At 38.5% G+C, this 13,417-nt stretch overlaps 1 protein-coding gene across 2 annotated transcripts in view; it reads right to left on the reverse strand.

Moving 5' to 3' along the window:
* The window catches only part of arhgap28 (Rho GTPase activating protein 28), a 120,519-nt gene that overhangs the window by 77,575 nt on the left and 29,527 nt on the right, over positions 1 to 13,417 (reverse strand). The window contains exon 1 of one of the 2 annotated variants that reach the window (XM_051929153.1): positions 1,744 to 1,967. The exons of the other annotated variant lie outside the window; for it this stretch is intronic. The gene's annotated coding sequence lies outside the window, so the exon portion shown is untranslated. Of the gene's footprint in view, positions 1 to 1,743; positions 1,968 to 13,417 lie in introns of those variants that run through there. 2 annotated transcript variants of the gene reach the window in all.

Raw genomic sequence — 13,417 nt, forward strand, 5'->3', positions numbered from 1 at the left:
AGCAGCGATCAATTGATGGACAGGGTGGCCCAGTTTTCTGTAGTGTAAAGTAAGTGTAACAATAGAACCACTGGCAAATCTTTGGCAAACATTAAAGTCTGTCATAAGAATGTTAAAATACTGATATCAAAGTCCAGGAACACAGTATCAGTTCTAAAGTGATGTTGCATAATTTCAAAGTGTTAACAACAAATGTTAACTTCATCAGTACATTTTAAATTTTGATATAAAAGGACTGAATTTTAAAATAACTGGCCATGTGGGCTAGTGATGTTGGAGCATGAACGTCTTGGTGTGACAACAGGAAATGCTATGAATGGATAATATTGGTAAAAGCAGAGTGGCACATGCTAGCTTTTAACCTGCAGAGATGCTTTTCTATTTTGAGACAGTTTAAGAAATTAATTTATGTGGATTTTTAATTAATTTAAACAGCTATGAAATAATATAACAGAAAACTACAGCCTATAGAGTTAACCTAATACAATGATATCATTTGTTAAATCCATCCATCCATTATCCAACCCGCTATATCCTAACACAGGGTCACGGGGGTCAGCTGGAGCCAATCCCATTCAACACAGGGCACAAGGCAGGAACAAACTCAGGGCAGGGTGCCAGTCCACCCCAGTCATTTGTTACATTTGCTCTAAATACTTTTGAGAAGGGCATATTTCCTTGCACTATCTTTAGTACTAGGGTGTTGTACCATTTCAGCCATTATGGATGTAGTGAGAAGTAAAGCAACTAAAAAGATTATAAGCAAGATTTAATCATGATTACATCTTGCCTGAAGAAGGGGCCTGAGTTGCCTTGAAAGCTTGCATATTGTGATCTTTGTAGTTATCTTAATACATAATTCGCCAGTCTCCTCACTCACTCACTCATGTCCGTCTGAAGCCGAATGCACGAGACCAACATCGCGGCAGGCGGTGGATTTACGCCCGCGAAAATTCAAAGAGAAAGGCGACTTCGACCGACATCCGACTTCGAATAAAGCGCTAGAGGCCTGAAAGGCGATTTCGAGTACAGCTCAAGGCCTAATTACGCATGCATTCAATACACCTATATCAGGTTTGTGGTGCGTATACTTATTATGTATTATACTATTCCACTCGTGCCCGTTTCATCTTACGTTGTCGAAATGGGCTCTTTGTCTAGTCTTGTAATAAATATTTTCTGGTTTAATTAAAAAAAATATAAAAGAAAATACAGCATGTATGTGCAAAGAAATACAATATTATACATCACAGCATAAACACATCTACTGTTAAGATGTAAAAGTTTGTACTTAAAATAAAAATTGTTTAATCATTTTAAACTATCTCCTACTGTTTCTGAATAGCATCAGAAAACTACTGCCTAAATGTATTTTTTTCTATTATTATCATACAGCTAAATGGAAAGTAAATATAATCACCACTTGCGTTTTTTTAAAACAGAGCTATAGTGATGCATGCCTCATTTCCTTCTTTCCATCGCAAGATACTGCTCAACAAAGCCCGATAGGTAAGATATCCCAACACCATTTAATATACTTTAGTCATGGAAAAAGTACCCATGCCTCATTCAGCAACATTAGTTTTCATTGAAGTACGTCTCTAGTTCACTTTTTTTTATAATAACCAAATACTATATATTTCTATACCACTAACGGTATGTAAAACAACCTCACTAGGCATTCTAAAGACAATATATATGCTAATACATCACATCTTTTAATTTCAACATAAAATAATTTACCTCAAATGAATAACCTATTGGTGTTTCATCCTTGAAAATATGATTAGTTTCATTCTTAGGGCTCAGCTATTTTCAGTTCACTGTGTAATATAAAGCCATCCTTGACAATCTGTCCGATCTTGTGATACCACCAGTTCAATATTCTGCCTTTGGCCACAGCAGTGTAATCATTTCAGAAGCTCATTCTCTCCTTCATGTGAAAAAGTTACAAAACACAAAGTAGCCATTTATAACATCCCGTCTGTAAGGCTGTTACTTATGGAATGCTTTCCTGTTACTGAATGGCCTCCCAACATCTTATCTACAGTACTTTACAATGAGAACAAAAAAAAAAAGCAGATTAGCCCTAATCAGTCTGTGACTAGTGTGATTCAGTTCATAGCTTGTCTTTAGAGAAGCATGGAAATTAAAGTCAAATGATTATAATTTTGAATGCATTGCAAGAATGACGGGCACAATAACTAATATATTAAAAGAATAAAAAGTATATGACTAATATATTAAATGAATGCAAATTTGTGAATATTTTTAACAATTTATATTACTGCTAAAATTATTTTAACCTTTTCATTACGAAGTCGTGCCTATGTTACAGTACATGAGGTCTTTCACCATTCATGTGTGTATTTTACTCTTGGGACCCTGGCTTGCTCCGACAGCAAATACTTCACAGCTCACAGGAAAGGTTATGGATTTCTAAATTCCAAAAGTAGAGTTTTTATAGCAATTAACAAAACAACCTTTTAATTGAAACCAGGGCTACTAAGACAAAGTCAATTTCATTTGAAAATATAAAATACATAAATATAATGTTAATTGAAAAGATGGCTCTATGAAAAACTGGAAGCCATCATAGTAGAACAGCAGTCATACAGGAAGTTCATTTCATCTTCCACTCTCCAACAAGCTTGAGCAAGCTCAGGTATGCTAAGAGAACAGTGATGCAGTAAATAAAAGGGTGGGTGTACTCCGAGATGGAATCGAGTTTTAAATAAATATATTTTATGATATGCTAAGTAGAATAGCACTAAAGTCTAACTAAATTGTATGCCAATTAGCATATGTAAGTAAGAATTTCACTGTACTCTCAAACTGACAATAATGTCCCGATAAACCTATAATTTGCAAATTAAAAATGCACTACATTCATATTTTAGTTCTTGCATTGTGTTATTGCACTGCAGTTTCACTACCAGTAACAAGCAATTTGAATCCCATTAGGCACTATGGACTACCCATGAATCATCTTAATACATAATTCGCCTGCCTCCTCACTCACTCACTCACTCACTCACATCCGTCCAAAGCTAAATGCGCAGTCGTCTTCTGCGCACGTCCGAAGCTGAATGCGCAGTCGCCTTCTGCGCAGCTGCCCAAAAAACCTTTTAAGACCGACATCCAACCCCAACATCGCGGCAGGCGGCGGATTCAAAGAGAAAGGCGACTTCAATTAAAGCTCTAGAGGCCTGAAAGGCGATTTCGACTACAGCTCGAGGCCTAATTACGCCTTCTGATTCAATTACGCATTCATTCAATACACCTATATCAGGTTTGTGGTGCTTATACTTATTACTATTCTATATTGTACTGGAACATTCATCATTCAATATTATACTATAGGCCTGGAAAATTCATCAACTAACAGTACAACCCTGTAGAGCAATGAGTAAAGCGGACTACAATCATTACAAAACAACTTCTTCGTTACTTATCATTTGTTCTTCATACACTGCTGACACAAACTCATGCCCATTTCATCTTACGTTGTCGAAATGGGCTCTTTGTCTAGTATAGTCATAATGATAATGTTATCATGCCTACATACCCATCCGTCCATCCATCTATTCTTTGTAAAAGCATCTTCTGTTACAGGGCTATAGAGAGGCAGAAAGTAAGAAACAATCCTGAGAAGTCAGCCAGTCAGTTTGAGGGCACAGTAATGCACTCCTTCACACTAAGCCAGCAGCTTACACAGAGAATATGCTATCAATGGCTGAGCCAAAAATCGGGCCACATCCCTGAAGCTATTAGGCAACAGTTCTAACAGCTGAAGCACCTATTTGCACAAACTGATGCATTTATATTCATTTTTATTACCTTCAGATGTTGACAATTTATTAATAAATAAATAAAGATGATTTTTAACAGTCATATGGAAAGTTATTTTACTTGAGATTGCATGCACTGTTCTAAACTACTGAAAAACAGCTTGAAAAATTGCTATATATTAGAAAAGATGAACATAACATTTATTGTTAAGCCATTGCCATAGAGAAATATACATATTAAAATACAAGACACCACAATAACTACTGTATATGAGTAAAATGAATAAGAAATATATGGGCATTCTTTTCAAACAGATGTGTTAATACAAGCACTATCAAAGGTATCCTTGTTAAACAGTTTACAGAACATGGTGTAGCGGAAGGCCGGGGTCCTTGCATGGATGGGATGCCTGAACGCTGGGAGGACTGGGGGAGCAAGTGTGGTCAGAACATTACCTTCCCTGAAACGCTAGATGGCCACCAAGGGTTGTTACAACAGCTTTTTGAGCCCTCTTGGGCGTGTTTTCTGCCTCATCCGGAAGTGCTGCCGGACGTAGGTCAGCGAGCACCTGAAGCGTTATAAAAGGAGCCAGAGTCGGGAGGAGGAGGATGAAGCTTGCTGAGGAGGAGTGAAGAAGAAAAGAAAAGGACTGAGAGAAAAAGAGAAAATAAGAAAGTAAAGAAAGGAAAGAGTGTGATTGGGTTGTTGGGGATACTGTATATCAATAAATTCACATGTGCTTTATGGACTTGTGCCTCTAGTGTCTGTCTGTGTCGGGTTAGCGTGTTATAGCGCCATCTATCTTCCACAATGGATAGGGTAAAAACAAAAACAAACAATGCATGTGCAGCTTTTTAAAGGATGTGGACTAACCAGAGATATATTACAGTGTATCATAAAACAAATATTTTTTTACATTTTTCCTACCATATTGGTGTCATTATTGAGCTGTAATCTTACTGTTTGGAGAAAAAGAGAAAGATGTGAAATGTTATTGACATTGATGGATGCTATAAACATTAAAAGCATATATAGCAACAAGTACTCAGTGCAGGTGTATGTGTGAGTGTAGTCAGTGAAGGACTGGCATACTGTTTGGTTCCTGGCTTGTGCTGGTCACTCAGTCCTAAAACTGGATGGGACATATTCAGTAAATGGACTGACAGGAATAATGAATTGGAAGAGAAAAGCAAGTTTAAATAAATGAAAGGACAGGTCCCAATTCACTAGTATTCATGTACTGGATAATACAATGTAAAGAACAGATGGACAGAATGAAAAACTTTGCAAAAGGATTATTAGTGAGTTTATACAAATCACATTTCTCTTGCAATTTGCATTCTATTAATTATTAAATAAACACTCATACATTATTTAATAAAATGACTGTGCTCATTTAAAACATGATTCAAAATGGGACAGGTACATTTTTACAAATAAATACATACAGTATTTCCACATGTAAATGATCATAAACAACAAAAACAAACAGTACATAGATTGTAACAAATGTACAAGCATTGTGATCCATAAAACAAACATACATGTAGATGACCTAGCATTACAATACCACAACTGTACTTTGTATTTTTTTTCTATTTCTGAGAAGCATACATTTGCATTAGAAGATATATTGGTTAATTGGCACTGTTAACCTTTTATCTTGATCTGAAACCAAGTGCCGTTGAGCATACATGTCTGCCTGACATTATTCTGTGCGTGAGAAAGTTATAAAAAGGTGAGCTGGTAATTTGCTATGATAAAATATAAGCTCAACAAAAGATCCTCTTTTTGATAATAACTCCAAATTTTCTGGCTGTTTAATACACTGAAACAGTAACTTTGTATACTGTACCTTAATAAAAAATGTATATATAATTAATCTTCTGTCTACCTGCCAATGTAAAGCTAGTGTGAAATGCATTGTAATAGGCAGACAGAGACATAAAAAAAAGGATTCATTAGTGTAATTTCCATAAATGCAAGCAGTGAGGAGTAGAAGTTCATAACAGCACTATAAGATCAATCATTTTACACACACAGTGCTACAACAAGCTGAATAAATAACTTGGTTAGAGTGACACAGTAAGCCTACAGTAGATTCTGAACCGCTGAATATGAATGTCCTTGTCCAAAATCTCAGTGCACAGACATCTATAATATCTTTCCCTGCCTCCCTCTCTTACTCTCTTTCTCCAGGAAGCTAGAAGTCATTATCACTCACCTTCAAGATCAGGTCTTACTGATGTCCAATTAAATTTGCTTGAGTAATGTAAAAGACAGCCACTAAAATAATGCAGGCTGCCTAACAGTTACATGACCTCAGCGTACATTGTATTGTCTTGTCAGACACACATTTTTATAACCCAAACAAGATATTATCAATTCTGATATTGTTGCCTCCTGTCTTGGTTGCCTAGATGTCTCCTACCAAATCACAGTGCTCAAAGTCTCAATACAAAGTGTCAGGGACTCAACCCTTATTTGAATCACTAGCCACAAGGAGAAAAAATGTCTGTTCTTTCATATGCCCTGGACACAGTGTGCAGATTCATCTTTGCATTCCTTCCAGGAGTCTATGCCAGACTGGATACCAGTCCATCGCAGTGTACTTAAAAACCCTCACAGTGCACCAATGTAGACTCTCTTCCATCAGTATATAACTAAATGAAGTTCTCAGAATTTGTTATAAATGCTATTTTGATCACACTGCAACAGGGAAATAATTAAATGAGGCATCAAAAGGGAAAAATAATTTCCCTACCTCATCTGTAACTATGTTTCACTTCCATAAACGAGGAAAAGCTAAATAAAACAGAAAGGGTTTGATTGTTTGTGTCAAAGTAACAGACAGAGAAATACACAGGAAGAGAGAGAGATAAAGCCAGAGACAGAGAGACTGAGAATACAGTCTGTTAGACATGCCCAGAAATGAAAAAAGAAACTATTGTGAGATAGTCCAAATCTGACTGGACATAAGCTACCAAGACCGAAAGGTTCCAAAACATTTGTTGTGGTCTTCAAAGCATTTAATGTATTAGACTATAATTCATGATTGGCTCATAAATAAATTAAAACACTTTTTTGTCTTCTTAACTCTCACATTTCTTTTGAGGTACAAACAAACTTACTTTGCACCAATACACTTTATTGCAATTGCTTATCATATATACTGTACTAGGGGGCTCTGCCCCCTGCTCGCTTCGCTCGCCAACCCCTGGTGTTGGGAATGACAAAGAGCATGATGTATGAATGAGATATAGAATAGTGTGAAGGTGTAGATGATGCAAATAGAAAGCAAACAATAAAATGTGTGGCACAGTGTAAAGGTTTATTGGAAAATTTCTTTGTACACGCCATTTAAGTGTAAAAGGTAATTCCAGGTCAGAACTTGTAATGTCAATGAAGATGGTTATTGTTGTGATCAGAGTCAAGTTTGTCAGAGCTTAGAAAGAGTTGTGTCTCTCCAGGAAGTAATGGAATGACTTGGGTATTTATGTTTTCCACATTAATATTTTTTGGACATAATATAGTGCGTTGTGTTAAAAGGGGCATTTGGTCTAATAAGATTGCTGTTCCAAATCTGTCTGTAACTAAGTCGTCGCAGATAAAGGCTTGAGGAATTGTAATAATATGTGGGTGAAGTCCATCTGTATTGGTGAGTGTACCATCTCCCAGTTGTAATAAGCAATTGTTATGATCTGGTTCTGGACATCGTATCTTTTTTACTAACTGTATCTTTTGAAAGCAATGCCAATTGTCTGCGTATTTTAAGGTGCACTGAACAATAGCTGAGTGCATGGCATGTGGAAGAATAGCTAAGCACTGTCTAAAATCTCCTCCTAATAAAAGTACCTTTCCTCCAAAGCGAATATTATTATTCATAAACGTTTGTAGAAGTTTATGAATGGTGTTGAGTAAGTGACTGGATGCCATTGTACATTCATCAATAATTAACATTTTTGCAAGACGGATGTCACGTGCAGTGCCACTGTTAATGTTCATAGTGGATACCGATTTGTAGGATCTAATGCAGTTGTTAAAGATTTCACTTTCAGGTACATCGTTAGTTAGAAGCTTCTGTAGATATTCAGGATATGAATGTAAAGGAGGCAGTCTAATTTGACCATTTTGACAACAACGTGTAAATGTATAACTTGTATTGCCAGTTGTTTCTTCAGGGAAGTGAACTGAATGACAATGATTGCAAATGACATTCATTAATCCGAATGAATTTTCCTGGTGTATGTTTTGCTTGTGCCGTTTGAGAGGCGCGTTGTTGCATGTGTAGTATTTGGGACGTGTTGTTTTGGAGCTGTAATCGATTTGCCTGTGCTGTGTGAGAAGCCCATTGTAGCCTTCCTTGCCGTTAACGTATGTTTGAGACGGGAGGTGTTTCGTTTTGAATCCGTGCCTGTTGCGATGCAACACTTTGATTGATAGATTGCGTCATGTGGATCTAGGATGTAGATTTGTGTATATTTGCGTTGTTGATTTGTTTCAGGGTGCACTGTTCCAATGCGATGCAGTATTTGTGCACATATGCAAAAGCAGTATGGGCCATTGCCTTTTGGTGGCCTGATATTTACTCCGGTAGATGCAAAAGCGAATGAACTATTGTAGGATCTAATGCAGTTCATAAAGTTTTTACTTTTAGGTACATCGTTAGTTAGAAGCTTTAGTTGAGCTTTGCGTTTTTGGAGCCGAGACATTTTTTCTTCTAGAAATATGGATAAGTAATAAGGAGTATTGCACTCACTGTTAATATGGAGCCTTTTCTGCAGTTGAACGGTTAATAGTGCCTTATTGTAATGAGATCCACCTATGCTGCATAGTGTGAATTGTGTTTGGTCCCGTTATCCGAGCGGTATCGTTTTGTACCTGTGATCGTGAATTCATGACTTGTTTGTTCTTGAGCGTGAGAAATATGGATAAGTAATAAGGAGGATCGCACTCACTGTTAATATGGATCCTTTTCTGCGGTTGAACGGTTAATAGTGCCTCATTGTAATGAGATCTACCTATGCTGCATATTGTGAACGTGTTGAGATGACGTATGTTTAATACGGACGGTTCATTTAGAAATGGGGCTTTGTGTGTCATTTGTTATTTATGTTACTGTGGTCGTGGGTCTGAATCGTCGTTTTTGTGTACGTTTCGTGTGCTATGTCCGTAGTCTGTCCCGTTTCATGTCCAATGGGCTTTGTGTGTTGCTCGCGGCTTCTTTTTTTTTGTGTGCTTGTGGCTTGTTGAATCCTCCTCTTTGTGTGCGTCCCGTTTCGTGTGCAATGGGATTAAATCCTCCTCTTTGTGTGTGTCCCATCCGTTGCTTGTGTGGGGGGGGGGGGGGGGGGGGGTTTGCGTGCTCTTTTTTTTTGTGTGCCAGGGGCTTGTTGAATCGTCCTCTTTGTGTGTGTCCCGTCTGTTGCTTGTGTGTGTGTGGGGGGGTGTGTTTTGCTCGTGCGGCGCTGTGTGCGTCGCCTGCGTTTGACTCCTTTTTTCTGTGCTCACTCCTTTTTTCTGTGGTCTTGGCCGCCTCTCGCGGCATTTCTTGGGGGATTTCTTGGGGCGCCTGCACAGTACGTCTTTTTGCGGCTACGGCCCATGGCCGGATGTCCCTGCGTCCATCCGGTTTAGCATTCTCGGTTAGTAATATGGATAACCGTCTACGCGTGGAAGTGTGCATGTCTGTCCAGCCTGGAAGTGAGAGGTAGAGTCGGGGTAAGGGCTGAGCTTCTGAGAAAACAGAAAACTCACTTAGCCACTAATAACACAAGCGAGGCCAGCACGTGAGTAAAATGAAACCTCAGAAGAAAGACAAAGTCGCTTAGCCGCTAACATCGGCAAAACAGTATCCCTTTTACTCTTCCTCCAGCCGCTAATGCACAAGCGATGCGAGCACGTCGGCAAAACGAATCCCCCTAGGAGAGAGATGCCCAGAGTAGTTACTTTCAATTAACTGACATCTCTACATTTCAGGTTTTTTCTGATGATTTCAATAGTTTCTAGGACCCAGGGCTTTTTACAGCATGGGCTTACACAGCTATATACATAATAATTATAACAAGTCAAAAATCAAAAGAGCAAAAGGCCATTATATGGCTCAATCTCAGTCTCACAGATACCACATTCATACTGAACACACACACACACACACACACACACACACACACACACCCCCCCCACACACACACACACACGCACACTCACACACACACACATGCACATGCACACGCACACATATGTTTGAGATATGGGAGGAAAATCCAGGCAGACTTGAGGAGAACATGAAAACTGTACACAGACAAGAGCTAGTGCTAAACTGGAACCCAGGACTCTGAATTCAAATTTAAAGTAAGCATTGTAATGTTAACATATTGCCCCTGCGTACAAATCCATTTCAGGTACTGTAGCATTTTCACATAGCTAAACAGGAGGAAGAAGAACATACATGATTCTGACCATTTATTTAAGGTTGTAAATCATCTTCAGATTATTTTCTATTTTAAATACTAATATATTATGCTCAACATTCTTTCAGTACTTTGAACTTCTCTTTCTTTGCAATGCTGATACTAAGTTTGGCAGTAAAAATATTCATATAACATTTTGAATATGCAAAACTCCTTCCATAAAATAAAGCATGTCAGTGTTCAGGTACAGTAATACTTTCATGATTATATGAAATGATATTTCCTTTCCTCCTTGAACATAGATAGGTTACATATACAAAATAATTCTACTTTTGTTCATTACAGTATAGGCTGGATGTTTTACATTGTTCATTTAATGTGATGAACTAGTATTCCATCCAGGACAAGACAAAATACTGTCCTTGTATCCATGAGTGTAATGACCTAGATCAGACAGCAATTAAATAAACTGGTGAATGAACAGCAAGTGATAGAAGGATCCTATCTCCTTCTAGAAAGGATGACTCTGTATAATTGCAACAACTTTTTGAGGAGACCTAGAGTGAAATATTCTCATAACACAAAAATAATTCAATCTTGAATAAAAAGTAGTTTTCTTTATAATGTGTCAGAAATTGTGTTGTGTAATACTGGAGCACCTCAGGGGACTGTCCTGTCTCCCTTCCTGTTTACCCTCTACACAACAGACTTCCAGCAAATACCAGCACTTGGCATTTACAGAAATATTCAGATGACTCGTCCATCATAGGCTGCATTAATAATGGAGGCGCGTCAGAGTACAGGAAGGCTGTGGAAGACTTTGTTCCGTGGTGCAGGGACAACAACCTGCAACTCAACATCAGCCAGACAAAAGAGCTGATGGTGGACTTCCGGCGTGCCAAGATGCCTCTGAGACCTGTCCCCATTCAGGGCATGGACATGGAAGTGTTGCAGAGCTACAAGTACCTGGGGGTTCATAAAAACAACAAAACTGGACTGGTCTGACAACACAGTGCTGCTGAACAAAAAAGGTCCAGAGCAGACTGCACTTGCTAAGGAGACTCAGGTCTTTTGATATGTACAGCAAACTGCTGGAAATGTTTTACCAGTCCATAGAAAGTTAGTAGTCCATAGATCAGTGTGGTGGTCTACGCTGCAGTCTCCTGGGGAAGCAACACAAGGTCAAAAGAAGCACAATACCTGAATAATATTATCAGGAATGCCTGTTGAATCACAAGGTGAACACCCTGAAAGCTGTTGTAGAAAAGAGGATGAAGGCAAACTTGTTTCCCTTCCATCCCCTCCAGGAGGTGCTCTCTTGGAATACTTTTAATCATGGGCTTATTCCACCACAGTGTGCTAAGAAGCACCTCTGGGAATCTTTTCTGCCCACTGCTATCAGGCAATTCAATGCTTTCTCCCGATGTATTTGTTAGATTTATTTTTATTTTTTGATTGATTGATTGGCTGTATTATCTTTCCATGGGATTAATAAAATTAATCTAATCTAATCTAATTTAATATAATCTATAATACCATATTAAAATACAACTTGCATTAGCCATATACCTTAACCATACACATTCTTAACTTTCATGGATGTTACCTATCAGGAGTTCCAATTCCTATCTTAGAATTTAAATATTCTCTGAAATCTAAAGAAAATGATCCACACATTTATTACAGTGTTTTTAGGAGTAGACAAAACAATAGAAATACAGAAAATGAGACAGTTTGCCATTCTTTATACTGTTGAAATACTGGTATAGAGAGCATGCATGAATGCAGTACATCTAAGTGAAACACAGTGGTGAAAGCTTGGCTGCTTGTACTGATGGGTAGTAGTTTTTGGTTCTGGTGGGTAGGAAAATGGATGGTTGAATGGATCGACCATACCAATCTGCCGTTACTTTATTTATTTATTTGTTTATTTTTATTTATTATTTTTTTTTGGAATGTAACTTACTTTATCATTATACTTTTTGTCGAAACACCATTAGATCAGAATCTCCAAGCCACAGTTCAAAAAAGTCACAATGGTACAGGAATGCTGACTATATTGAAAGAGCAAGCTGAAATGCTGCTATTGGTTTCCTTAGGCTTACAATTAAGCAAAAAACAATTCATCATGGGCGGCATGGTGGCGCAGTGGTAGCGCTGCTGCCTCGCAGTAAGGAGACCTGGGTTCACTTCCTGGGTCCTCCCTGCGTGGAGTTTGCATGTTCTCCCTGTGTCTGCGTGGGTTTCCTCCGGGTGCTCCGGTTTCCTCCCACAGTCCAAAGACATGCAGGTTAGGTGTATTGGCGATCCTAAATTGTCCCTGGTGTGTGTGTGCCCTGCGGTGGGCTGGCGCCCTGCCCGGGGTTTATTTCCTGCCTTGCGCCCTGTGTTGGCTGGGATTGGCTCCAGCAGACCCCCGTGACCCTGTAATTAGGATATATAATGGATGGATGGATAAACAATTCATAATGTTCTGTCTTAAGCAACCAAATATGAGGTAATATTAGACAGTATTGCATAGTAGACATGTTAGGAGATGATCTAGACTCTGAAAGCAACATGGCAATGGGATGTAAGTGACCACTATTGACAAGAACATATTGCTTGAGTATTTCATCGGATTGGCTGGCCCAGCCAACTCAGCTTGGAATGATCAATAGGGGAAGCAGCTTGATGGACAAATCCAAATCGTATTATGTAATTTTATCTACTGTTGAATTCTGCTCTGTACTTGTAATATTTCTATTGCACTATTATATTGTATTGAGGATTACTTGTGTTCTGTATATTGTATTGTAATTACCCATTTTTTTGACACCCACTGCATGCCCAACCTACCTGGAAAGGGGTCTCTCTTTGAACTGCCCTTCCCAAGGTTTCTTCCATTTTTTTCCCTACTAGGGAGTTTTTCCTTGTCTTCTTAGGGAGTCAAGGCAGGGGGGCTGTCATAAGGCAGGGCCTGTTAAAACCCACTGCAGCACTCATTCTGTGAGTTTGGGCTATACAAAAATAAATTGTATTGTATTACTGTACTGTATGGGAAAGCAGTGAGGTGTAACTTGGCAGGTAGCAATGACCAACACAGAACGAAGGTAAGAAATAATAAAGCAGAGTTGAGAGACTTGGAAAGTAACAGTGAATGGAAAGCAGGACAGCTGCTCGCACTAAAGGGCAGTGTATTGGGCATATGCCGTGGAACTTCTCTTCTGTTT

Source organism: Erpetoichthys calabaricus, chromosome 6 (assembly GCF_900747795.2).
Source record: "Erpetoichthys calabaricus chromosome 6, fErpCal1.3, whole genome shotgun sequence".
Taxonomy (NCBI): Eukaryota; Metazoa; Chordata; class Cladistia; order Polypteriformes; family Polypteridae; genus Erpetoichthys; species Erpetoichthys calabaricus.